General features: G+C 38.2%; 1 protein-coding gene across 1 annotated transcript in view; it reads left to right on the top strand.

The window, feature by feature from the left end:
- The window catches only part of RLF (RLF zinc finger), an 85,830-nt gene that overhangs the window by 7,951 nt on the left and 52,273 nt on the right, over positions 1 to 25,606 (top strand). The gene's annotated exons all lie outside the window — the stretch shown is intronic.

Here is a 25,606-nt window from a genome sequence, read left to right as displayed (position 1 = left end):
GTGTTGTGCAGCATTTGCCAAACTTAGCCGGTCCAGAACATTTAACATTTTGCCGTGTTCTAAACCTGGTATCACCCCCTATCATATGTTTTTCTTTCATTATAGCAAAGTAAATCACTGGGGAAGAGTGGATTGCTTTATGTCTGCATACCACTGAATTTTGATTCCCCAGTTTCAGCCTAAAACATGACTATGAGCTTTTTATGAAAAAATTTCCCTTCAAAGTTTTTGCAGGTTTTGAATTATACTTACTGTCCCATATGAAAAATATTTCCATGTATTGTAATTTTTTGGAAATTGAGATTGAATTCTATTTCAGACCTATCTTTTTTTTTTTTTTTTAAAGATTTTATTTATTTATTTTGACAGAGAGAGACAGCAAGAGAGGAAACACAAGTGGGGGGGTGGGAAAGGGAGAAGCAGGCTTCCTGCAGAGCAGGGAGCCTGATGCGGGGCTCCATCCCAGGACCCTGGGATCATGACCTGAGCTGAAGGCAGACGCTTAATGACTGAGCCACCCAGGCGTCCCTATTTCAGACCTATCTTGAGTTAAGGGGTTATTCATTTAGTTTTACCTGTATTTCTGCAACATAGCTAGGTGGAGAACTACAAATGTGTTTGTCTATTTCTTCTCATTTTTGTGCTATGTTTGAATTCTTTAATATGTTTTTTTAATGCCTTGCTTGTCCTTTTTGGGGGGAATCTCTTAGGTTATTGTGCTGACATTTGATTGCATAGTATTTTTACTCCCAAGGAAATAGCCTAAGCGTGTAACATTAGCCAGCACAATAATGCTTTATTAATACGGACACACGTAGGAATTATTATGTGTATGATAGATATGATAGAATGAATGGCCTAGTTTTGAAATTGCATTTTTATGATATATGGTTGTATAAAATAGGCATATTTTTAATTGTGCTTTCATTTTCTTTAGTTTGCTTTTTAAATATGTATGCTTAAAATACATAAGGTATCTTAAAGTAATAAAACTCAATATGGGGGCCACTAGGTGGCTCAGTTGGTTAAGCGGCTGCCTTCGGCTCAGGTCATGATCTCAAGGTCCTGGGATCAAGCCCTGCATCAGGCTTCTCCCTCTCCCTCTGCTCCTCCCCCCACCCCCCCACCCCTGCTCGTGCCTGCACACTCTCTCTCTTCCTCTCTCAAGTAAATAAATTCTAAAATCTTTTAAAAAGCCTAAATATTTACATTAAAAATTTTTTGTGATTCTTATATGTGCTCATTCTAAAAGCTTAAGACAGGATGTATAAATGAAGAAAGTGAAACCACTATGTAATCTCACTGGTGTTTCACTCTGATTTTTGGAAAAATATGTATATAGTATGTGTGTATATATAAGTATTAAAATTAAAAAAATTTTGAGTATAGTTGACAGCATTACTTTAGTTTCAGGTGTACAAAATAGTGATTCAAATTCTCTATATGTTATGCTATGCTCACAAGTGTAGCTACCATCTGTCACCATACACATTATTACAGTGTCATTGAGTATATTCCCTATGCTGTCTTTTATTCCCATGACTTATCCATTCTATAACCAAAAGCCTGTATCTCCCACTGCTCTTCACCCTTTATTTCCATTGTCCTACTTCCTCTTCCCTCTGGCAACCATCTGTTTGTTCTCTGTATTTATAGGTCTGATTCTCCTTTTTGTTTATTCATTTGTTTTTTAGAATCCACATGAGAGTGAAATCCTGTGTTATTTGTCTTTCTCAGTCTGCCCTATTTCACTTAGCACCATACCCTCTAGATCCAACCATGTTGTCACAAATGGCAAGATCTTATCTTTTTTTATGGCTGTGTAATACTCCATTATATGTATGTATATGCATTTGTCTGTTGATGGACACTTAAGTTGTTTCCATATCTTGTTTATTGTAAATAATGCTGTAGTAAGCATAGGGGCGTGTTTATCTTTTTGAGTTAGTGCTTTTGTTTTCCCTGGGAAAATACCCAGAAGTGGAATTATTGGGTCATACCTACTTCTATTTTTATTCCCCCCTACCCCATTTTTACTTTTTGAGGAGCTTCCATACTGTTTTCCATAGTGTGGAAAAAAATTTGCTATACCAGTTTACATTACCACATGTACAAGGGTTCCTTTTTCCCCCACATCCTCACCAGCACTTGTCATTTCTTGTCTTTTTGATTCTAGCCATTCTGATAGACGTAAGGTGGGTATCCTTGCGGCTTTGATTTGCATTTCCCTGATAATTAGAGCTGTTGAGCAATTTTTCGTGTGTCGACCATTTGTGTGTTTTCTTTGGAGAAATGTCTATTTAGGTCCCCTACCCATTTTTTAATTGGATTATTTGCTTTTTTGGTGTTCCGTTGTATAAGTTCTTTTTTTTTTTTTTTTTAAAGATTTTATTTATTTGACAGACACAGCGAGAGGGAACACAGGCAGGGGAGTGGGAGAGAGAGAAGCAGGCTTCCCGCTGAGCAGGGAGCCTGATGCGGGACTCAATCCCAGGACCCTGGGATCATGACCTGAGCCGAAGGCAGACGCTTAACGACTGAGCCACCCAGGCGCCCCTAATAAGTTCTTTATATATTTGGGATATTAACCCCTTAGCGGATATATCATTTGCAAATATCTTGTCCATTCAGTAGGTTGTCTTTTTGTTTTGTTGATTGTTTCCTTTGTGGTGCAAAAGGATGTAGTCCCAGGAGTTGATTTTTGCTTTTGTTTCCCTTGCGTTAGAGATATATCTAGAAAAATGTTGGTAGGGCTGATGTTAGAGAAATTAATACCTGTATTCTTTTCTAGGATTTTTATTATTTCAGGCCTCACATTCATTCATTCATTCATTCATTTATTTTTAAAGATTTTATTTATTTGACAGAGAGAGAGAGACAAGTGAGAGAGGGAACACAAGCAGGGGGAGCGGGAGAGGGAGAAGCAGGCCTCCCGCGGAGCAGGGAGCCCGATGTGGGGCTCGATCCCAGGACCCTGGGATCATGACCTGAGCCGAAGCCAGCTGCTTCACCAACTGAGCCACCCAGGCACCTCTCAGGCCTCACATTTAGGTCCATTTTGAGTTTATTTTTGTGTATGGTGTTAGAGTGTGGTCCATTTTCATTCTTTTACATGTAGCTGTCCAGTTTTCCCAGCACCATTTATTGAAGAGACTGTCTTCCCTATTGTATATTCTTGCCCCCATCATCATAGATTAATTGACCACATAAGCGTGGCTTTATTTCTGGGCTCTTTTTTCTGTTCTGTTGATCTATATGCCTGTATTTGTGCCAGTATCATACTGTTTTGATTACTACAGCTTTGTAGTATATCTTGAAATCTGGAATTAATGCTATCTCCAGCTTTGTTTTTCTTTCTCAAGATTGCTTAAAGATTGGAATTTTTAATTGTCCAAGCAATTCATAAATACATTCTAATTGTTAAAAAAAAATTAGAACAATGTAAAAGAAGAGAGTAAAGGTTGAAAACTGTCACACCCTTATACTTCAGTACTATGTTTTTCTAGGTTAATAGTTTTCTTAGGTTAACAGTTTGGGAATGTATACTTACAGAATTTTTCTATATATGTACATATTTTTAGAAAAATAGTGTCGAGCTTGTATATTAACAATATATTACAGACATCTTTCTTGTGGAATACACACATTTACTATTTTAGAAAAAACTGCATAGTATTCCATTGAAAACTACCTTGATTTTAAATTCTGCAGGTAGCAAAGCCTTCAACACTTTTTTAAGAATAAAATTATTTATTTTTTAAAGATTTTTATTTATTTGAGAGACAGAACACAAGTGGGGGGAGGGGCAGAGGGAGAAGCAGGCACCCTGCTGAGCAGAGGGAGCCTGATGTGGGGGCTCAATCCCAGGACCCTGGGATCATGACCTGACCCAAAGGCAGCCGATTAACTGACTGAGCCACCCAAGAACCCCCTTTAACACTCTTTTTTTTTTTGACAGAGAGGGAGGGAACACAAGCAGGGGGAGTGGGAGAGGGAGAAGCAGGCTTCCCGCTGAGCAGAGAGCCCCATGTGGGGCTAGATCCTAGGACCCCGGGATCACGACCCCAGCCTAAGCCAGATGCTTAAGGACTGAGCCACCCAGGTGCCCCTCAACACTCTTTTAACTGAAAAAAAAAAAAAAAAATCAACTATAAAAGCATGCTCAAAATATATAATGTTACAGGAAGGCTTAAGGAAAAAAGTAAAAGCCCTCTTCTGCCCCCTCAGTCCCTCCAGTCATTCCCCAGAAGAGTTAAATCTCTTGTGTATTCTTAAAAGCTCAAATCTGCAGTTTAGGTTTTAATTTAATATATTGAGAACAGTTTTCTATATCAACACATGTTGAGCATGTATCATAATTAAGCCATTGTGTTCTTTATTGTTATCATAAATAAGGTTGCATTGAACATCCTTAAACATTAAGCATTAATACCTATAGCATAAAGTCTTGGAATTGAAATTACTGTATTAAAGAGAATGTTTATTTTAAATTTTGCTGGATACTGGCCTACAAGAAGTTGCATATGTACTCCTATCAGTAGTGTTTGGGAGTCCCTGTTTGACTATATCCTTGCTAACTCTGGTGTTACTAAACTTTTTAATATTGGCCAGTCTGATAGTGGCAAATAATTGCTCTTATACCATTTTACTAATTTTCATTTTAACAGCATTTGCATGCTTTTTCACATGTATTAGATATTTGAATTTTTTTCCTTTTGAGGTTTGTCTTTACTTTTTTTTTTTACATACCTGTATTTTAAAATGTTACTAGTTGAAAGTCATTAAAATGTGATTGTCTAATCATTGAGTATGATCATGTAATCTTAAGATTCCATGCTGCTTTGAGGTTCTCAAGACACATAGTTTAGTTGCAGCCTAACCTGAAGCCATTGAAATATATGATACAAATTAGTGATTGATTGTTGCTGTGAGAAATGTCCGTATACTCATTTCCAGCAAACATATATTGATGTTTTATATACCAGTGCTACTAGACTCTAGAAAGACTAAGTCATAGCTGAATAACTGGAAAGACCCTAATGCTTTCCATTAGCTAACTTTTTCTTGTATTGTTATTTTGATAAGTTTTCAAATAATGTGCCACTGAGTGGATGTATGACCTTGGGCCAAATCAGTTTGTTTTGGGGGTTTCAAATTGCTGCTTAAATGAGATAATCTCACTACGTCAAAAACTAATGATGTATTGTATGGTGACTAACATAACATAATAAAATAAAATTTTTAAAAAAAGGAAAAAAAATGAGATAATCTTTAAGGTTTGATTCTCCTTCAAAATTATATAATTCTGTTGAAAAACATTCGCTAAGGACTATTTTCTAAGTCGTCTCCAAACATTTGTGTATCCTTATTGAAATAAATGAATAATAAATGTTTTATTTATGCAGTACCTATGTTATAAGCAATCACAGAAAAATATAAAAGTGATGAAATTTTGGGGGCGCTTGGGTGGCTCATTCGGTTAAGCGTGTGCCTTCGGCTCAGGTCATGATACCAGGGTCCTGGGACTGAGCCCTGCATCAGACTTCATGCTCAGCGGGGAGTCTGCTTCTCACCCAGCCCCTCACCCCTCTCCTGCTCTCTCTCAAATCTTTAAAAAAAAAAAAAAAGTGATGAAGTTTTTGAAAATCATTTAAAGTGTTAATACTATATTTCTGCCCCCAGTGGGTTATTACTTATCCCTCTAGTATAAATGCCCACACAGTGGAAACCACTCTACTAATTTGAACTGAAGTTATTTGTTTACATTAGTTATGTTCATTATCCTTATTTGGCTTTTTCCTTCAGAGTGAAATCTTTATTTCAGTGTTTAAGGGACTTGCTAAATGAAAATATTAAATCTAGAACAAAATTATCCCATAAAGATCTAACAGTAAGTGTGGATACATCAGATTTGGTCAGTCTTATGTTTTATTGTCTTATGAAATGGATAGCCTATTCAGTAGAAAGTAGATTTGAAGTTAGGCGATTTCACTCTAAATCCTCATTCTAGGGGCGCCTGGGTGGCTCAGTCCGTTGAGCGTCTGCCTTCGGCTCAGGTCATGATCCCAGCGTCCTGGGATTGAGCTCCCTCCTCTGTGGGGGGACCTGCTTCTCCCTCTCCCTCTGCTTGCTGCTCTCCCTGTTTGTGCTCTCTCTCTGTCAAATAAATAAATAAAATACTAAAAAAATAAATCCTCATTCTAACATTCTTGTGACCTTAAACATTGCCTTGGATCTTTTTCTTGTTATAAAATTTGGGGGTAATGGAAAGTTCCCCGATAGGTGGTTGTGAATATCAAGTGGGACAGTATAACACTACCGTTAGCATAGGTTTTGGTAGCAGATAGGTACCCAGTGTGTCAATTTCTTTATTTCCTTTCCATCCTGAATAATGGTTTTTTTTTTTTTTAAGATTTTATTTATTTATTTGAGAGAGAGAGTGAGAAAGAGTGAGCACGAGAGGGGGGAGCGGGAGAGGGAGAAGCAGACTCCCTGCTGAGCAGGGAGCCCGATGCGGGACTTGATCCTGGGACTCCAGGATCATGACCCGAGCTGAAGGCAGTCGCCCAACCAACTGAGCCACCCAGGCGCCCATCCTGAATAATGTTTTAAAGAAGTATTTCATGGGGCGCCTGGGTGGCTCAGTTGGTTAAGCGACTGCCTTCAGCTCAGGTCATGATCCTGGAGTCCCGGGATTGAGTCCCGCACCTCGCTCCCTGCTCAGCAGGGAGTCTGCTTCTCCCTCTGACCCTCCTCCCTCTCCTGCTCTCTGTCTCTCATTCTCTCTCTCGCAAATAAATAAAATCTTTAAAAAAATTAAAAAAAAAAATTTTTCATGGAGGGCAGCTTTCCACCATTTTCCTGTTAATGTACAGCTCATTGAAAAAAAAAAAGTTTCCTAGATGTTTATAGAGCGTTTGCAGTATGGGTTTAGATTAAGAGAGCCTGTGATGAGCTTTGTAGACTAGAAGTGTAATTTACAGTAAATTTTTTTTAATGTTGAAACAATATGGATCCATATATAGTGGATATAATGAGTTTGACCTGTTGTAACTAACAGATCATTCTATATACAATTTTTTTGATTCATTTGATTATTGGTTTTAACTTGGTTTATTGTTTGGCATTTAAATTATGTATTTCATTTAATTGAAATCCATACATATCAAAAGTGATTTGAATTTGTAACACATTGGGTTTGAGTCCCTGGGTAAAAGGTGGTCATGTTTTCATAATCATATGTTTGAGGGAAGAACTTTAGAAGTTACCTTGTTCACTCCCTTTGCAGCTTAAAACTTTTAAGGGGGAAAAGATGTAGGCTGAGGATCAAAATATAATATCAGTAAAATTCTGAATATTGACATATTTATTTACCACCAAACAAAATTCATGGCTAGTGCATCATTAATCTGATGTGAACACCCACCTAAAAAATAGGATCTAACCATTTCCTTTTAAAAATTCCCAGAAGTGCAGTTTGGTCAACATTATGCTGCTCTCCTTTATAGGATTTGAATGAAGCAGTGAGAATCTGGAACCAAATAAGTTGAATTTGTTTTATTTATTTATTTATTTAGAACTTTTTAAAAAGATATTTATTTGAGAGAGAGAGAATGCATAAACGGGGGAGGGGCAGAGGGAGAAGGAGAAGCAGACTCCCTGTGGAGCAGGGAACCTGACATGGGGCTCAATCCCAGGACCCCAGGATCATGACCTGAGCTAAAGGCAGACACTTCACCTACACGGAGCCACTCAGGCACCCCCGAATTTTAGTATACAGTTGTATTTTACTCTCATCAAAGATACGTATCTGAAAAACTGTCTTAATCAAACTTCAAAAATAAGTTAGCAAATCCTTTAATAATAGTACAAAGCATCAAAAGCAAGTAATTACAGAATACCTGCTATATACTACTCAGTATGCTGGGTTCTGGTCTACAATGATGAAAAAAACAGATGTGTGTGGTTCTTGCCTTCCTAGTTTATTGTCTAGTGGAGAAGATAAACATTAAACAATTTTTATGTTATCTTTGCTTATTGATACAATAGAGCCGTAGTCAGTGTTTGATTATTTATCCACCTTCAAATTAGTTTGTCCTTAGGTAAGAGGAGCGTAAGTGAAACAATTCCATGCTTAATGATTGTGTAATAATTTTGAGATCTAACATAAATGGTTTTGATTAAGCATTATTGTTCTTTTCCAGTTGGTATAGATTATAAAGAAATGATTTTCCATGCCACTTTTCTATAGTCAGCTTCATTGGTCTTGGTTGCCAAACTAAAAAATTGGAAGCAAGTATACAGTTAAGAAGGGAAGCCTTACTAATTTAAGGGAGAGTAGGAATGCCAGAAACCTTTCATATTTTAGGTTTGGAAATGCCAAAAAATAAGTACCCTTTGAACGTTCCCAAACCATAAGACATTTGAGTCCAGGAGATTATTACAAAGAATTGGAAAGCTTTTGTTTATGTACCTAAGGCATTTGTACCAAATTATTTATAGGGGTTATTTGGAGGTGGGGAATTGGGAGTGGAATTAGGTGGAATACAAGTGTGATTTTTCACCTCTTTATTGCATACGAAATTTTAAAGTGGTAGGATTGCAGGTGGATTTTACTCTTTTGTTGTATTTCAGTATTTTTTCAAATAAAATTTAAACAGATGATAAGGTAGTGCTATATGTATTAGTATGAAAGGATATCCAAGATATAAAGCAGTGATGTATAGAAAAAGTTTTGAAAGAATTACTAAAGTGTTATGTGTTGCATGAATTAGTAGGAGATTCACTTTGTTTCTTGTATTTTTATATGGTTTGTACTTATCCTGTTACCCTTTTATTTTTATTTTATTTAAAAAAATATTTTATTGGGGCGCCTGGGTGGCTCAGTCGTTAAGCGTCTGCCTTCGGCTCAGGTCATGGTCTCAGGGTCCTGGGATCGAGCCCCGCATTGGGCTCCCTGCTCTGCAGGAAGCCTACTTCTCCCTCTCCCACTCCCCTCGCTTGTGTTCCCTCTCTCGCTGTCTCTCTCTCTGTCAAATAAATAAAATATTTTTAAAAAATAAAATAAAATAAAAAAATATTTTATTTTTAAGTAATCTCTACACCCAGCATGGGGCTCAAACTTACAACCCCAAGATCAGGAGTTGTATTCTCAACTGACTGAGCCAGCCAGGTGCCCCACCTGTTAACCCTTTTAATTTTCTTTTTTTTTTTTTTAATTAAAAAATTTTTTTTAAAGATTTTATTTATTTGAGGCAGAGAGAATGAGAGAGAGAGAGAGCACATGAGAGGGGGGAAGGTCAGAGGGAGAAGCGGGCTCCCTGCCAGCAGGGAGCCCGATGCGGGACTCGATCCAGGGACTCCAGGATCATGACCTGAGCCGAAGGCAGTCGCTCAACCAACTGAGCCACCCAGGCGCCCTTAATTTTCATTTTATCAGCTGTTGTTTCAGTACTTGTCTTTGCTTCTCTCCCTCCTCTCTGTTTCCCTAGCCCTTGAGTCTTTTTCTCCTTTTACTCCTTTACTTTGGGTCTGAAGGAATACCCTCTGATAGCTTTCTGAGATCTCTCCTGTCTCTTGTTTGTGTTAGGCTTGGTGTAAGAATCTAGGTTGAAAACCAGTTTTGCTCAGAACTTTGAAGCATATTAAAAGTCAAATACCTCCAACATACAAAGCAGTAAAGAGTGTATAAAATGAACATGACCTAAGAAATTAAATGATGAAGCTACCTATGTACCTACCCTTTCACAGATTCTTTTATCTCCCACCACCATCCTGATTTTGGTATTTAATCATTCTCCTGCATCTCTTTACTTAGCATTTGTGCATTTTAATACAGTCTGTAGTATTTTATGTATTTTTCAGCTTTACTTAAATGCTGTACTATATGTATTCTTCAGAAGCTTTTTAAGTTCAACATAATGGAAAAATAAATTCAACATAATGTTTCTAAGATTTATCTGTATTGGTATGTGTAGCTTTGGCACATTTGTTGTTCAGTGGCGTGTAGTGTCTTATTATGTAAATATATTATAATTCATTTGTCCATTCTTTTATTAATGGATTTAGAGGCATTTATTTACATTAACTGTTGGGGTGGACATCTTTCCAATATATCTTGATACATGGGTACAAAAATCTCTTCAGGATATATGCTTAAAGTGGAGTTTCTGGGTTCATATATAGGCCTGCCTTCAACTGTAATAAATACTGCCAAGTTATTCTCCGAAGTATCTGTAGCAGTTTATGCCAGTTACCAGTGTATGAAAGTTAACATTGCCCCACATTCTTGCCAATACTCAGTGTAGTTAAATTTTAGCCATTCGTGTGGGTGGACTGCGGTATTTCATTGTGGTTTTAATTTTTTTTCCTGTTTACTTGTAAGGAGTTACCCGTTTAGTTATATTTATTGCTATTCATATTTCCTCTTCTGTGAATTGCTTTTGATTATTTTTTAGTTGGGTTATTTGCCATTGTATTTTATCTAAGATTTTATTTTTAAGTAATCTCCACACCCAACATGGGGCTTGAACTCAGAACCCCAAGATCAAGATTTGCATGCTCTACTGACTGAGCCAACCAGGCGCCCCTTATTTGTCTTTTTCTTTACCTTTTTTTTTTTTTTAAGATTTTATTTATTTTTTTGTGAGAGAGACAGAGAGCGCACACAAGTGCAGGGAGGGAGAGGGACAAGCAGAGCGCGGAGACCAATGTAGGGCTTAGTTTCACGACTCTAAGAATCATGACCTAAGCCGAAATCAAGAGTTGGCCACTTAACCACCTGAGCCACCGAGGCTCCCTTTTTCTTTCTTTTTTTTTTTTTTTTTTTTTACCCCAACTTCTTCTTTACAGTTTTTATGAAATTATGTATGTTAGACATAAATGTTTGGCTGGTCATATACCTTAGGGTTATCTTCTCTCCAGTTTATTGTTTCATTTTTTATATTTATGCACCGAAGTTTTCTATTTTTTGCAGTAAAAATTATAAATCTGACAGTTGAAAAATAAAATTTATTTAAATTCCTTTTTATGATTTTGTGTACTTTTGGCCCATATGTCTTCATTTTATTTTTGGTGCACCTAGTTGGTTTAGTCAATTAAATGTCCCACTCTTGATCTCAGCTTAGGTCTTGATCTCAGGGTCGTGAGTTCAAGCCCCACGTTGGGTGCGGATCTCTATGCCCAATGTGGGGCTCGAACTTACAACCCTGAGATCAAGAGTCACACATTCCACTGACTGAGCCAGCCAGGCGCCCTGTGGCCCTTATGTTTTTTAAAAACAGTGTTGTTCGGGGTACCTGGGTGGTTCAGTCATTAAGCGTCTGCCTTCGGCTCAGGTCATGATCCCAGGGTCCTGGGATCAAGCCCCACATTGGGCTCTCTGCTTGGCGGGAAGCCTGCTTCTCCCTCCCCCCCTCCCCCTGCTTGTGTTCCCTCTCTCGCTGTCTCTCTGTGAAATAAATAAATAAAATCTTAAAAAAAACCCAGCGTTGTTGAATTATAATTGACATACAATAAACTGCTCGTAGTTAAAATGTTCAATTTGATAAGCTTTGGCATATCCAAACATCCATGAAATCATCACCATAATCAAGATAATGAGTATATCCATCACCCCTAGAAGTTCCTTCTCACTCCATTGCATTTCCTCTTTCCCTACCATCTTGCCACCATCACTCAACTATTGATCTGCTTTCTGTCTCTATAGGTTAGATTGCATTTTTAAGAATTTTATATAAATAAAACTCTGCAGTGTCTTTGGCTTCTTTCACTTAGTATAATTATTTTGAAATTCAGGTTTATATTACTAGTTAATATGTTTTCTTGCTGGGTATTGTATGGTTCTGTCATGATTTGCTCATTCACCTGTTGATAGACATTTGGCTTATTTCTAGTTTTTGGCTATTACAAGTAAAGTAGCTGTGAACATTTATGTATGAGTCTTTGTGTGGACAAATGCTTTCTCTTGGGTAAATACCTAGGTGGAATGGCTGGATCACATGACAGGTTTTTCAGAGTAGTTGTATCATTTTACATTCCCACCAACAATGTGTGAGAGTTCTAGTTTTCCACCTCCTGATCAACACTTGGTGTGGCCACTCTTTTTCATTTTAGCCATTCTAGAATTAGTGGTAGCTCTTTGTGGTTCTAATTTACATTTCCCTAATGACATTTTTATTTTATTTAAAGATTTATTCATTTGAGAGAGCATGGGGCAGGGGCCGGGCAGAGAGAGAGGGAGATGCTTAACTAACCATCCAGGCCCTCGTTTTTTTTTTTTTTAAGATTTATTTATTTATTTTTGAGAGAGAGAGAGAGAGAGAGAGATAACCCATGCGTGGATGTGTGAGTGGGGAGAGGGGCAGAGCGAGAGGCAATGGGAGAGAGAGAATCTTCAGCAGACTCCCCATTGTGGAGCCTAACATGGCTTGATCTCGCGACCTTGAGATCATGACCTGAGCTGAAGTCAAGAGTTGGATGCTTAACTGATTGGGCCACCCAGGTGCCCCACTAATGACTTTCTATGTTGAGTACTTTTTCATGTGCTTATTTGCCATCCTTATATCTTTTTTGGTGAAATATCTTTGCCCATTAAAAAAATGGATTGTTTGGGCGCCTGGGTGGCTCAGTTGGTTGGGCGACTGCCTTCAGCTCAGGTCATGATCCTGGAGTCCCTGGATCGAGTCCCGCATCGGGCTCCCTGCTCAGTGGGGGGTCTGCTTCTCCCTCTGACCCTCCCCCCTCTCATGTGCTCTCTCATTCTCTCTCTCTCAGATAAATAAATAAAATCTTAAAAAAAAAATGGATTGTTTGTTTTCTTATTGTTGAGGTTTGAGAGAGGTGTGTGTGGGGTCTGTTTCTGGACATAAACCCTTCATCAGATGTGTGTATGTGTGTGTGTGTTGGTTTTTTTTTGTTTGTTTTAGATGGCAAAGAGTGGGCAGAATGGGGATGGTGATTTGTATCACTTCTAAGTTATATACATTCTGACTCTGGTTCACTTGGGACTCTGGAGGGAACACCCTTGGCCATGACACAGATTTCATTGTGGTGATGTGGCCAACAGGGAAAGCCTGAGGTGCTGTGTACCTGCTTATAGGGAGCGAATCACAAGGATAAACTGAGGTGGGTGTCACACATTCTGGACAGAAGTGTTGGTGAACTCATGTGAGATACTGTCAAGAACTACTAGGAAATACTGGGTAAGACAGGAAAGAAAAGTCCTACATAACTAGGTGGGCACACGAGCAGCCAAGCCATGGTTAATTTCTATTAAGTTGATCCCTTCTATAACACAGAGTTGATGGGTCAGGGGAAAAAATGGAATTGAATATATTCTTTGCAAAAATACTCTCCTAGGCTGTGGCTTTTCTTTTTATTCTCTTAACAGTATCTCTTGGAGAACACAAGTTCTTAATTTTGATGAAGTTCTGTCTATCAACTTTCTCTTTCATGAATTATGTTTTTCATGTTATATATAAGAAATCTGCCTCTCTCAAGACTACAAAGATTTTCTTCTGTTCTTTTCCAGAACTTTGTTTGAGGTTTTACATTTAGATCTATGATCCATTTGGAGCTAATTTTTGTGTATTGTATGAGGCGTGGATGGAAGTTTTTTGTGTTTTTAAAATGAATAGCTAAATGTTCCATATCTTTTGTTGAAAAGACTGCTTTCTCATTGAATTAAGAAATTGCCTTTGCACCTTGTTGAAAATCAATTAGCCATATGTATGTAGGTGTATTTCTGGATTCTCTTCTGTTCACTGATCTATTTGTCTACCCTGATGCCATTTTCCTACTCTTGTGTTGCTTTTTTGAACAGAAAATATAACATGAAAGCAATATTGCACATAGAGATAGGAAGTAGGATGGTGGTTGCCAGGGGACTGAAGGGAGGGAGTAATAGGGAGTTATTGTTTAATAGGTTCAGTTTCAGTTTTGCAAGGTGAAAAGAATTCTATGGATGGATGTTGGTAATGGTAGCACAACAACATAAATACACATCATGCCACAGAGCTGTACTTTTAAAAATGTTAAGATGATAAATTTTGTTACGTCTTTTTCTTTTTTTACTGTAATCTTTTATTAAAAGCTGTATTGTACAATGTCTGGGGCAAAATGAATACTCAGTTTCAGTTGACTGATTTTAAAGTAATCAAGACCCAGAGAGGTTAGCTGGCAAATGATGAGGGTAAGAGGTTTGAATGCACAGCCACAGGGCATATTATTTCACTATTTTATACAGCTACGTCTGAATTGTAATACTTTTCACCAGTGTGATAAAGCTTGGATTTTAAAATCTCCAAACTTAAAAAGTATTCTAGATCAATCCTTTTATTAATGATAATGCACTAAAGCAGAAATGGGAGATGTTTGAATTTATCCTCTCCTTCTCACCATCTTCCTGTTGCATGCTCACCCACTTATGTTTCTTGAAAGTTGCTAATCGAAAATCTCAAGACATAAAGTTGACTCTTTTTTGGGGTGCTTTTTAAATTGTAGTGAAGTGGGCATAATATAAAATTTACCATTTTAAGCTTTTTTAAGTATACATTCACTGGTGTTAAGTACATTCCATTGATATGACACCATCACCACCATTCATATCCAGAACATTTTCATCTTCCCAAACCACAACTCTGAACCGTTAGACGCTAATTCCCCATTCCTCCCTCTATCCAGCCTCTAACAACCATACTTCTTTCTGTCTCTAAGAATTTGACTGTGATACCACATATGAGTGGAAACATACATTATTTGTCTCTTTGTGATTTGCTAATTTTACTTAGCATAATGTCTTCAAGATTCATCCATGTTGTAGCATGTGTCAAATTTCCTTTTTTTTTTCTTTTTAAGATTTTATTTATTTATTTATTTATTTATTTATTTATTTATTTATTTATTTGTCAGAGAGAGAGAGCACAAGCAGGGGGAGTGGCAGGCAGAGCAGGCAGAGGGAGAAGCAGGCTCCCCGCTAGGCAAAGAGCCCAATGTGGGACTTGATCCCAGGACCCTGGGATCATGGCTTGAGCCCAAGGCAGACGCTTAAGCAACTGAGCCACGCAGGCGTCCCTCAAATTTCCTTTTTTAAAGAAGATTTATCTTAGAGAGAGAGAGTGGGGGTAGGAACAGAAGCAGAGGTAGAGAGAAACTCAAGCAGATTCTGCCCTGAGTGCCAACAGAGCCCAACGCGGGGCTCAGTCTCACAACCCTGAGATCATAACCTGAGCCGAAACCAAGAGTCAGAAACTTAACCGACTGAGCCACCCAGGTGTCCCAAGTTTCCTTTCATTTTTAAGGCTGAATAATATTCCATTGTATGTTCATACTACGATTTGTTGATGGATTCTTGGGTTGCTTCCACCTTTTGGCTATTGTAAATAGTGCTGCGATGAACATGGGTACGAATACCTCATCATGTGCCTGCTTTTGATTGTTTTGGATATATATCCAAAAGTGGATACTGGATCATATGGTAGTTGTTTTAATTTTTGGAGGAACAACCATGACATTTTCCACAGTGGCTGCACCATTTGACATTCCCACCAGCAACACACAGGCGTTCCACGTTCTCCATTTCCTTGCCAGTGCTTGTTATTTTCTGTTTTTGGTTTGTTTTGTTGTTTGATAATAGGCATCCTAATGGGTATGAAGTGGTTATCTCATTGTGATTTTGATTTGCATTTTTTTAAAGATTTTATTTATTTATTCAGAGAGAGAGCACAAGTGTGGGGGAAGGACAGAGGGAGAGGGAGAAAGAGCATCTCAAGGAGACTCAGCACTGAGAGCATGGAGCCGATTCAGGGCTCGATCTCATGACCCTGAGATCATGACCTGCGCCAAAACCGAGAGTTGGGACGCTTAACCGACTGAGCTGCCCAGGTGTCCCTGATTTGCATTTCTTCTTCTAATTTGTTTTTAAAGATTTTTTTTTTTTTATTTTAGCAAGAGAGAGTGTGAGTGAGCAGGAGCAGGAGGAGGGGCAGGGGGAGAGAGAGAGAGAGAGAATCTGAAGCAGACTGCCCCGCTGAGTGTGAAGCCCAATGCAGGGCTTGATCTCATGACCCATGAGATCATGACCTGAGCTGAAATCATGAGTCAGGCACTCAGCTGACTGAGCCACCCAGGTGTGCCACCCCCGATTTGCATTTCTTAATTAGTGATGTTCAACATGTTTTTATGTGCTTTTTGGCCATTTGTGTATCTTCTTTGGAGAAATGCCTTTTCAAATCCTTTGCCCATTTTTAGTTGGGTTGTTTGATTTTTTATTGTTGAATTTTAAGGCTTCTTTATATATCTTGGATATCAATCCCTTAGCAAATATATGATGTGCAAATATTTTCTCCTGTTCTTTGGATTGCCTTTTTAGCATGTTGATAGTGTCCTTTGGTGTATAAAAGTTTTAAATTTTGATATAGTCCAATTTGTTTTTTACTTTTGTCATCCATACTTTGATATCTTACTCAAGAAATCATTGTCAGGGGCGCCTGGGTGGCTCAGTTGGTTAAGCAACTGCCTTCAGCTCAGGTCATGATCCTGGAGTCCCGGGATCGAGTCCCGCATCGGGCTCCCTGCTCGGCGGGGAGTCTGCTTCTCCCTCTGACCCTCCCCCCTCTCATGCTCTCTCTATCTCATTCTCTCTCTCAAATAAATAAATAAAATCTTACCAAAAAAAAAAAAAAGAAATCATTGTCAAATCCAATGTCATGAAGCTTTTCCCCTGTTTTCTTCTAAGAGTTTTTAGCTCTTACATCTGTATTGAGTTAATTTTTGTATATGGTCTAGGGTAAGAGTCTAATTAATTCTTTTGTATATGGGTACCTAGTTTTCTCAACACTGTTTATTGAGAAGACTGTCCTTTCTCTCATTGAGTGGTATTGACACCCTTGTGGAAACTCACCGTACATGTAAGGATTTATTTCTGGGCTCTCTATTCCATTGGTCTGTATGTCTGTCTTCATGCCAGTATACACTGCTTTGATTAATGTGGCTTTATAGTAAATTTTGAAATCAGGAAATGTGAGATCTATAACTTTGTTCTTCTTTTCAAGATTGTTTTGGCAATTCAGGGTTCCTTGAGATTCCATAACAATTTTGGGATGGATTTTTCTATTTCTGCAAAAAAAAGTGATTGAGATTTTGATAGGGATTGCATTGAATCTGTAGATTGCTTTGGGTAGTATTGGCATCTTAACAGTAGTAAGTCTTCCAGTCTGTGAACATTTCCGTGTCATGTCTTTCCATTTATTTGTGTCTTCTTTCATTTCTTTCAGCAGTTTTGTAGTTTTCAGTGTGCGAGTCTCTTTGGTTAAGTTTATTCCTAAGTGTATTTTTGATGTTACTATAAATGGAATGGTACTTCCTTTTCAGATTATTCATTGTTAGTGTATAAAAATCAGCTGATTTTTGTGTGTTGATTTTGTATCCTGCAAGTTTGCTGAATTTGTTTATTCTCATTTTTTATTTTTAATGTGGAATCTTTATCATTTTCTGCATATACAATCATGTTATTTGCAAGCAGTGGTACTTCTACTTTCTCTCAAATTTGGGTGCCTTTTATTTCTTTTTCTTGCCTAATTGCTCTCACTAGGACTTCCAGTACTGCGTTGAATAGAAGTGATGAAAGTGGGCATTTTTTTTTTAAAGATTTTGTTTATTTGTCAGAGAGCACAAGCAGGGGGAGCGGCAGGCAGAGGGAGAAGTAGGCTCCCCACTGAGCAAGGAGCCCAATGTGGGACTCAGTCCCAGGACCCTGGGATCATGACCTGAGCCAAACGCAGATGCTTAACCGACTGAGCCATCCAGGCCATCCCTTTTTTCCCCGATCTTAAAGGAAAAGCTTTCAGTCTCACCATTGAGTAAAATGATAGCTGTGGGTTTTTCATCTAAGGATCTATATTATGTTGAGATAGTTTTCTTCTATTCCTTGTTTGTTGACTGTTTTTTATCTTGAAAAGTTGTTGAATTTTTCAAATGCCCTTTCTGCATTAATTGAAGTGATCTTGTGTGGGTTTTTCCCTTTATTCTGTTAATGTAGTTTACATTGATTGATTTTCATGCACTGAACCATCCCTGCATTCTAGGAATAAATCCCACTTTGTCATGGTATCTAATCTATTTTAATATGCCATTGATATTAGTTTACTAGTATTTTGTTGATTTTTTTTAAAATCAGTGCTTCTAAGGGATATTGCTATGTAGTTTTCTTGTAGTCTTTTTCTGGCTTTGGTATCAGAATAATGCTGGCTTCATAGAATGAATTAGAGAGTGTTTCTTCCTCTTTGATTTTTTTTTGGAAGATTAAAGTTAACTTTTGGAGCTGTCCTCATCCAAGCTCTCTTCCTTACTGTTATTGATAACTCAGATGAAGATACCTTATAGATGCTATGGTAATTTTTAAGATGATCTCATAAAAGAAATATATGAAAATTTTACTCAACTTCACCAGTAAGGATTGTAAGTTGAATAAACACAATAATTGTATTTCCCCTATCCAGTTGATGCTCAAGAAATTGTATTTAGATTGTAATATACAATAATTTTGACAGCTTCCAATCTGTCACTGTCTTAATACTAATAATAGGAATGTAAATTGGAACATTTTCTGGAGCAGAATTTGGCACTATGTGAAGCCTTAAAAATAATGCATCCTTTGACCCAGCAATTCCATTCATAGGATATTATTCTGAGAAAATTGTCATGGATACATGGAAGAAGTTAGAGCAGTGCTTTCAACATTATAATAATGCAAAGTTAAAACCATAATGTCCAGAAACAGAGAATTCGGTAATAAATTGTGGTGCACATACAAGGCTGTGCAGCTATAACATACTGAGGTTGGAGAAAATTTTACAAAATAATGTGTAGTATAACTCCACTAAAATGCTTCTATTTAGGCATTATAAAAACCTCTCAAACTTAATATTATCTGTTAACAGTGGTCTATTACCTGGATGGTAGTATGGATTCTTGATATTTTTATTTCTACTTCTCCATCTCTCTATTTTTTAAACAGTAAGTGATACTAGTTTTATGACAGAACAATAAAATTCTGTTAGAATTCAAAATGAAATGATTTAAGAAAGTATAGTTAGGGGCACCTGGGTGGCTCAGTCGTTAAGCGTCTGCCTTCGGCTCAGGTCATGATCCCAGGGTCCTGGGATTGAGCCCCACATCAGGCTCCCTACTCTGCAGGAAGCCTGCTTCTCACTCTCCCACTCCCCCTGCTTGTGTTCCCTCTCTCGCTATCTCTCTCTCTCTGTCAAATAAAACCTTTAAAAAAAAAAAAAGAAAGTATAGTTAAATCTTATGGCAGAATCAGTATCTAAAAATAATCTTGGTAGGCTGAGATGATGGACTGAATCCAATGAAATTTAATCAGGATGGATGAATTAGGTAAGTACGATAGAGTAATAAGTCATATTTCTGGGTTTAAAAAACCAACTATAACCAGTATGGAAAGTGTGAGGTGGGGCCCAATAGCAACATATGTGAAAGACTTAAAGGTTTTAGTTGACTTTAGCCACCTTCTGTGTGTGAGCAGCCAGCCATTTTCCTCCCCTTCTTTTTCATCTCACACCAGGCTTAGTCTCTTTATGGGAAACCTCACTGAATGATGTTAAGTCTTGTCACCATTAGACCCCATTTGTTTTAGTCATTTCTGACTTTGTTCAACTTTGCTATTTAGAGTCCTGTTCCTCTTACTTTTGCTTATTCAAACTTGACCCATATTTCAGAAACCGAACTTAGTCTTGCTGGAAGCCTGTTTGTCATGGTGCGGTCACATTTTACTCAAATATATTTAATTCTGGGACTTTTGATGTGTTGAGAAATTAAAATCAGTAAGGTTTCTCGCTTTATGTGCAAAATTTGAAAAATGCAAATCCTCTTCTATTATTAAAAGTGACATAATTTCCTTTTGCCATAGGACATGTAGCTTTAATGATAAATACCAGATACCTTTTTTCATTTCTTTGTGAACCACCAGCATGTGGGGTGTCAATCAGCACCATTGCCGCAAAACCTTCCCAGAAGCAGTCACTTTAATGATTCTGCTTGCTGCAAAATATTAAAGATAGTGCGAAGGGGAAAAAAGCAGAATTTAAAAGCACACTTAAAATAGTTGTAGAATTGTACATTCTGAGAATCTCAGACCTGAAGCAAAACAATGAAGTGTGGGCTCTGGAGCCAAATGACCCTGAATTCAAATTTAAATCCTGAATCCAGCACTGGATGACTGGGCAAATAACTTAATCTCTCTGTGTCTTTGTTTTTTCATTAAAAAAAAAAAAAAGATTTTAGGGGTGCCTGGGGTGGCTCAGTCGGTTAAGCAGCTGCCTTCGGCTCAGCTCATGATCCCGGGGTCCTGGGATTGAGCCCCGTGTCGGGCTCCCTGCTCAGCAAGAGCCTACTTCTCCCTCTCCCTCTGCCTGCCGCTCTCTCTGTCAAATAAATAAAATCTTAAAAAAAAAAAAAATTTAAAAAGATTTTATTTTTAAGTAATGTCTGCACCCAACGTGGAGCTTGAACTTACAACCCTGAGATCAAGACTTGCATGCTCTACCAACTGAGCCAGCCAGGTGCCCCTTTGTTTCCTCATTTTTAAAATGGGCTGGTAATAAGTCACCTAGTTCACAGGGTTGTTGTAAATTGTGTTAGTAGCATGTAAAGCTCCTAGGAGAATGCCTAGCTTATACCATGTGCTTAAAAATACTATGAGTATTCCATTGGGAATATTAGTCTTGAACCATTTGAGTTTTACTTATTATTATTATTTTTTAATGGCATTTTTTAAAAGATTTATTTATTTGAGAGAGAGCATGCACACACATGAGTGAGAGCAGAGGGAGGAGCAGAGGGAGAGGGAGAGAATCTCAGACTTCCTGCTGAGTGTGGAGCCCTACCCATAGCTCAATCCCAAGACCCTGAGATTACAACCTGAACTGAAATCAAGAGTTGGATACTTCGCTTAACTGACTGAGTCACCGAGGTGCCTCACCTTTTGAGTTTTAAATTGCGATACATCTCTACATAAAATATGACCATTCTATAAAATACTCCCTCTTTGGGGCTCCTGGCTGGTTCAGTTGGAAGAGCTTGCAACTCTTGATCTTGGGGTCATGAGTTTGAGGAAGTTGTGTGTAGAGGTTACTTTAAATAAATAAAAAAGAAATGTTCCCTCTTTGATAGTTTTAGAAAATAGGATGCCACCAATCTCTTTGAATCCATGCAGTGAGGAATATAGAAAGAATTCAGATGAGGGGAGGGGCGCCTGGGTGGCTCAGTTGGTTAAACATCTGCCTTTGGCTCAAGTCATGATCCCAGAGTCCTGGGATGAGCCCTACACCAGGCTCCCTGCTCAGCAGGGAGTCTGCTTCTCCCTCTCCCTCTGCTCCTCACCCACTTGTGCTCACTCTGCCTCTCAAATAAGTAAATAAAATCTCTTAGGAAAAAAAATTCGGATGAGGGGAGATTTTTTTTTCCCTCCTAATCGTAAACCTAGTAATGTTCATTAAACTTTGGGAAGTTCAGAAAAATATAAAGACACAAAATTGTTCATAATGCTACTACTATCCCAGTGCTAGCCATATTAGCATTTTAGTTGAGTTCCTTCTAGGTTTTTTCTTGTGCATTACTTTTTTTTTTAATGTACAAATATGTTCTGATTATAACACATATACAGAGGGGTGCCTGGGTGGCTCAGTCGGTTGAGTGTCTGCCTTCGGCTTGGTCATGATCCTGGAGTCCTGGGACCGAGCCCCACAACCCTATGTTGGGCTCCCTGCTCAGCGGGGAGTCTGCTTCTCCCTCTCCCTCTGCTCCTCCCCTGCTGCTTGTGCTCTCTCGCTTGCTCATTCTCTCAAATAAATAAAATCTTGAAAAAAAAAACCATATACAGAACTGGAGGGTATTTAGCTTAGAGAAGTAAATTATTGTATAAGTCAAGGTGAGTCCATAGTACTATGTTGGGGGCCTGGTCAGGGTTACTGGCTATAGAAATAAAGTATAGGGGCAGGAAAAAGGTATTTCTGAGGTTGAATCAACAAACTTTTGGGGCAGTGATGTCAAAGATACTTTTTTTTAGCTGTCACTCATGAAAAAAGGCAGATAGAACATAGGAGGAAGAGCATATTTGCTGGGGAAGATGTTTGTTTTGTACATATTGAGTTTGAGAATTGAGGACATTCAGATGGAAATGTCTAATAGGCAGTTGAGGTATATAACAAAGACTTGAGAGGTAATCTGCCTGGGATATGAATGAGAGCACCCCAGTAAAAATGTTTAAAATTAACAAAGATGGTATCTATAAAGATATAAATGTATTTGACCTTCCAGTATACCTTGCTCTAAAAGGGCAGGTACTCAGCATAGTATTGCTACATAGAAGGCTTTTGTGGAATAAATGAGTTAACTGAAAGAGAGGAGCCATTAATTTGGTCTTTGTAGAATCCTAATGAACTTGTGGGAGTCATACTTATTTTAATTTTTTTTTAAAGATTTTATTTATTTGACGGGGCACCTGGATGGCTCAGTTGGTTAAGCATCTGCCTTCAGCTCAGGTCATGATCTTGGAGTCCCAGGATCGAGCCCCACATTGGGCTCCCAGCTCGGTGGGGAGCCTGCTTCTCCCTCTGACTCTCTCCCCTCTCATACTCTCTCTCTCAAATAAATAAATAAAGTCTTAAAAAAATAAAGATTTTGGGGCACCTGGGTGGCTCAGTCGGTTAAGCGGCTGCCTTCAGCTCAGGTCATGATCCTGGAGTCCTGGGATTGAGCCCCACGTCCGGCTCCCTGCTCAGTGGGGAGCCTGCTTCTCCCTCTCCCTCTGCCTGCCACTCTGCCTACTTGTGCTCTCTATCTCTCTGTCAAATAAATAAATAAAATCTTTAAAAAAAATTAAAGATTTTATTTATTTGAGCGTACAGGAGCCAGGGGGGAGGGGCAGAGGGAGAGGGAGAAGCAGACTCACCGCTAACAGGGAGCCTGACATGGGGCTTGATCCTGGGACCCTGAGATCATGACCTGAGCCAAAGGCAGACACTTAATTGACTGAGCCACCCAGGCGCCCCAGAGTCCTATTTATTACTTATCTTTCCTTTCAGTTTTGTTGGTGTCTAAAATTTAAATTTCTTTCTTTTTTTTTTTTAAGATTTTATTTATTTATTTAACAGAGAGAGAGACAGTGAGAGGGGGAACACAAGCAGGGGGAGTGGAAGAGGGAGAAGCAGGCTTTCCACTGAGCAGGGAGCCTGATGCAGGGCTCGATCCCAGGACCCTGGGACGATGACCAGAGCCAAAGGCAGACGCTTAACGACTGAGCCACCCAGGCGCCCCTAAAATTTAAATTTCTAAAGATAAATGAGACCTCTGTTTTTCTTTACTGCTTCTGATGGAATGTTATTTGGATGTCTGTAATTCATTTAACTTAATCTTGAATTTTTTTTAAAAAAGGTGATAGTGAGGAAGATTGTTCCAGTGATTCTTCACATGCTCAAAGTATGTCATAATGGATATGTTAAAGGGGACCTATTTATTTGGACTAACACATGAGGGTGAAAAGATTCAGGAATATAAGAATATATAAATCAGTATAGGGCAAGCTGTAAACATAAATACCCATGAGGTATTGAATCTTTGAAATTGTGTAACTTGAAGAAGTCTTAATGGAATGACTGTGTCAGAAGATCCTAGGTTGGTGTCAGGAGCATTCTGAGTGGGAAGGTGGACTTGGCAAGACCCACCTCATCTGTATGCACTGTGCCCTTCTCTTTGTATACTTCAGGCAGCAGTTGGTTAATTTGCATGTGTGGTTTCAACTGTCACACTGTATTGACTCATTCAGAAAGCTCCATGAGGATAGGCCCCCCCATGTCTTTCTCCCCAACACCTAGCATAGGTTAGAGTAGGCTCTCCGTAAATATTTGTCCAGTGAAGAAAATGGTGAATGGATCAGAAAACATTTAGTCAGACTTGAGAGAATATTCTGTGGTGGTGGAAGTGGGTGGAGAATTGTTAGGCCTGTAAAGATTGATAACACATAGTATCTGACCTCAGGGAGCATAAAATCTGGTATTGAGTATAAATTTGTCAAGTTCTCTGGTTTTAGATTAACCAGTGCAGACAATAAGTAGTTCGCTGACCTGAAACAGACTTTGTTTCTATCAAAGATTTTAATAAATTTCTTGAGAGATTGTGTGAACTCTTATTTTTATATAACAGATAAGCACATATTCTGTGTTCCTTCTCTGTACTCATTTAGCTGCAAAAAGAATTGCTATGGGGTGAGTTTTATGATCCTGTGTTATTAAGTTTTTTTATTAAAATTTGGAATTTGATTAAATGAGGACATAATGCTGTTCTGAAAATATAGAAGGAGCTCACATCTCTAAAGTGTGGTACGGCAGCAAGATACTTAATTGAATTGATATACTAAAATAAATGGCTTGATCATTCAGATGTGCAAAGACCAGATAATCCAGTGTGTTAGCTAACAGTTTTTACTATATATGGTGTAATTGTTTATTATATATTTCCTTTAAGGTTCTTTTTTTTTTTTTTTTAAGTAATCAAGACTGTTCTTAATTATCGGAACTGATATGGAGACTGTTAGTTTGGAAACTAAAGCTGCAGAAAATCCAGTGGAATCCTGCAATGCTACCACAGCTATTTGTAGTGCTTCAGGCAGAAAAATTAAAGACAAGAAGTTAGGACTTTTTGAAGACATTATTTTGGGGCAGGGGCAGGGGGTAATGAATTCAAGTCACATGTAATTCACTCAAGATAAAGTTACCCTCTGAAAATAAGTCTTTCCTATAGAAGTAGCCCCAATCAAAGAGTTAGGACTAACCCAGTCAGAAAGTAGAGGAAAAAACTTGTATCCTGCCTATGCGTAATTCAAGTGGTAACCTAACTAGATATATCAACTGGCCATAAGCAAAACCTAATCAGTTGTTAGGAGGAAGATATATATTAAGAGAGTACAACTCTGTGGAACCTAGAGAATCCCCAAACAAGAATTCAGTAGTGATTTTCTAGCATTGTCCAGAGAGAACATAAGCCAGCTTTCCACCATCATTTGAACAAATTCCTTGTGTTGGACAGATGTAGTTTATCAGGCTTGATTGTATTCCATTTTCCTTTGTTTTAGATTTCATACTACCAGGTACCGTCTTAGATAACCACAGTATGGATAATGGGGTACTCTGTGTGGTAATATGACTATCCCTTATTATAAACAAATTGGCATTTGGCCTACATGTTAATTTTTAAAAATAAACTTAGTTAAAAATACAAATATAACATCATTCTTTCATAAATTGGTTAGTGTAAATCAGGCCTAATTAGTTCTGTGTATGCAGGGAAAAATGGATTTTAGGAAGTTATAGAGCTGAGGATCATACTCAGGAATAAGTCTCTTTTTGTAGAAGGTAGGGATCGTAGTCTTATTCTCGGATACCCAGTGCTTGGCACATGGTTGGGGCTCAATTTAATGTATTAATGAAACTCATCATTACTGAATTTCAGAGATTGAAACTCCAGACCTCTATTGAGAACAGCTATAGACATTTTATGGCTTTACTCTTAGATTTATTCTCATGTCAAAAGA

Source organism: Mirounga leonina, unplaced genomic scaffold (genome assembly GCF_011800145.1).
Source record: "Mirounga leonina isolate KUSES-001 unplaced genomic scaffold, KU_Mleo_1.0 Mir_173, whole genome shotgun sequence".
Classification (NCBI taxonomy): Eukaryota; Metazoa; Chordata; class Mammalia; order Carnivora; family Phocidae; genus Mirounga; species Mirounga leonina.
This window is presented reverse-complemented; position numbering and strand designations above follow the sequence as displayed.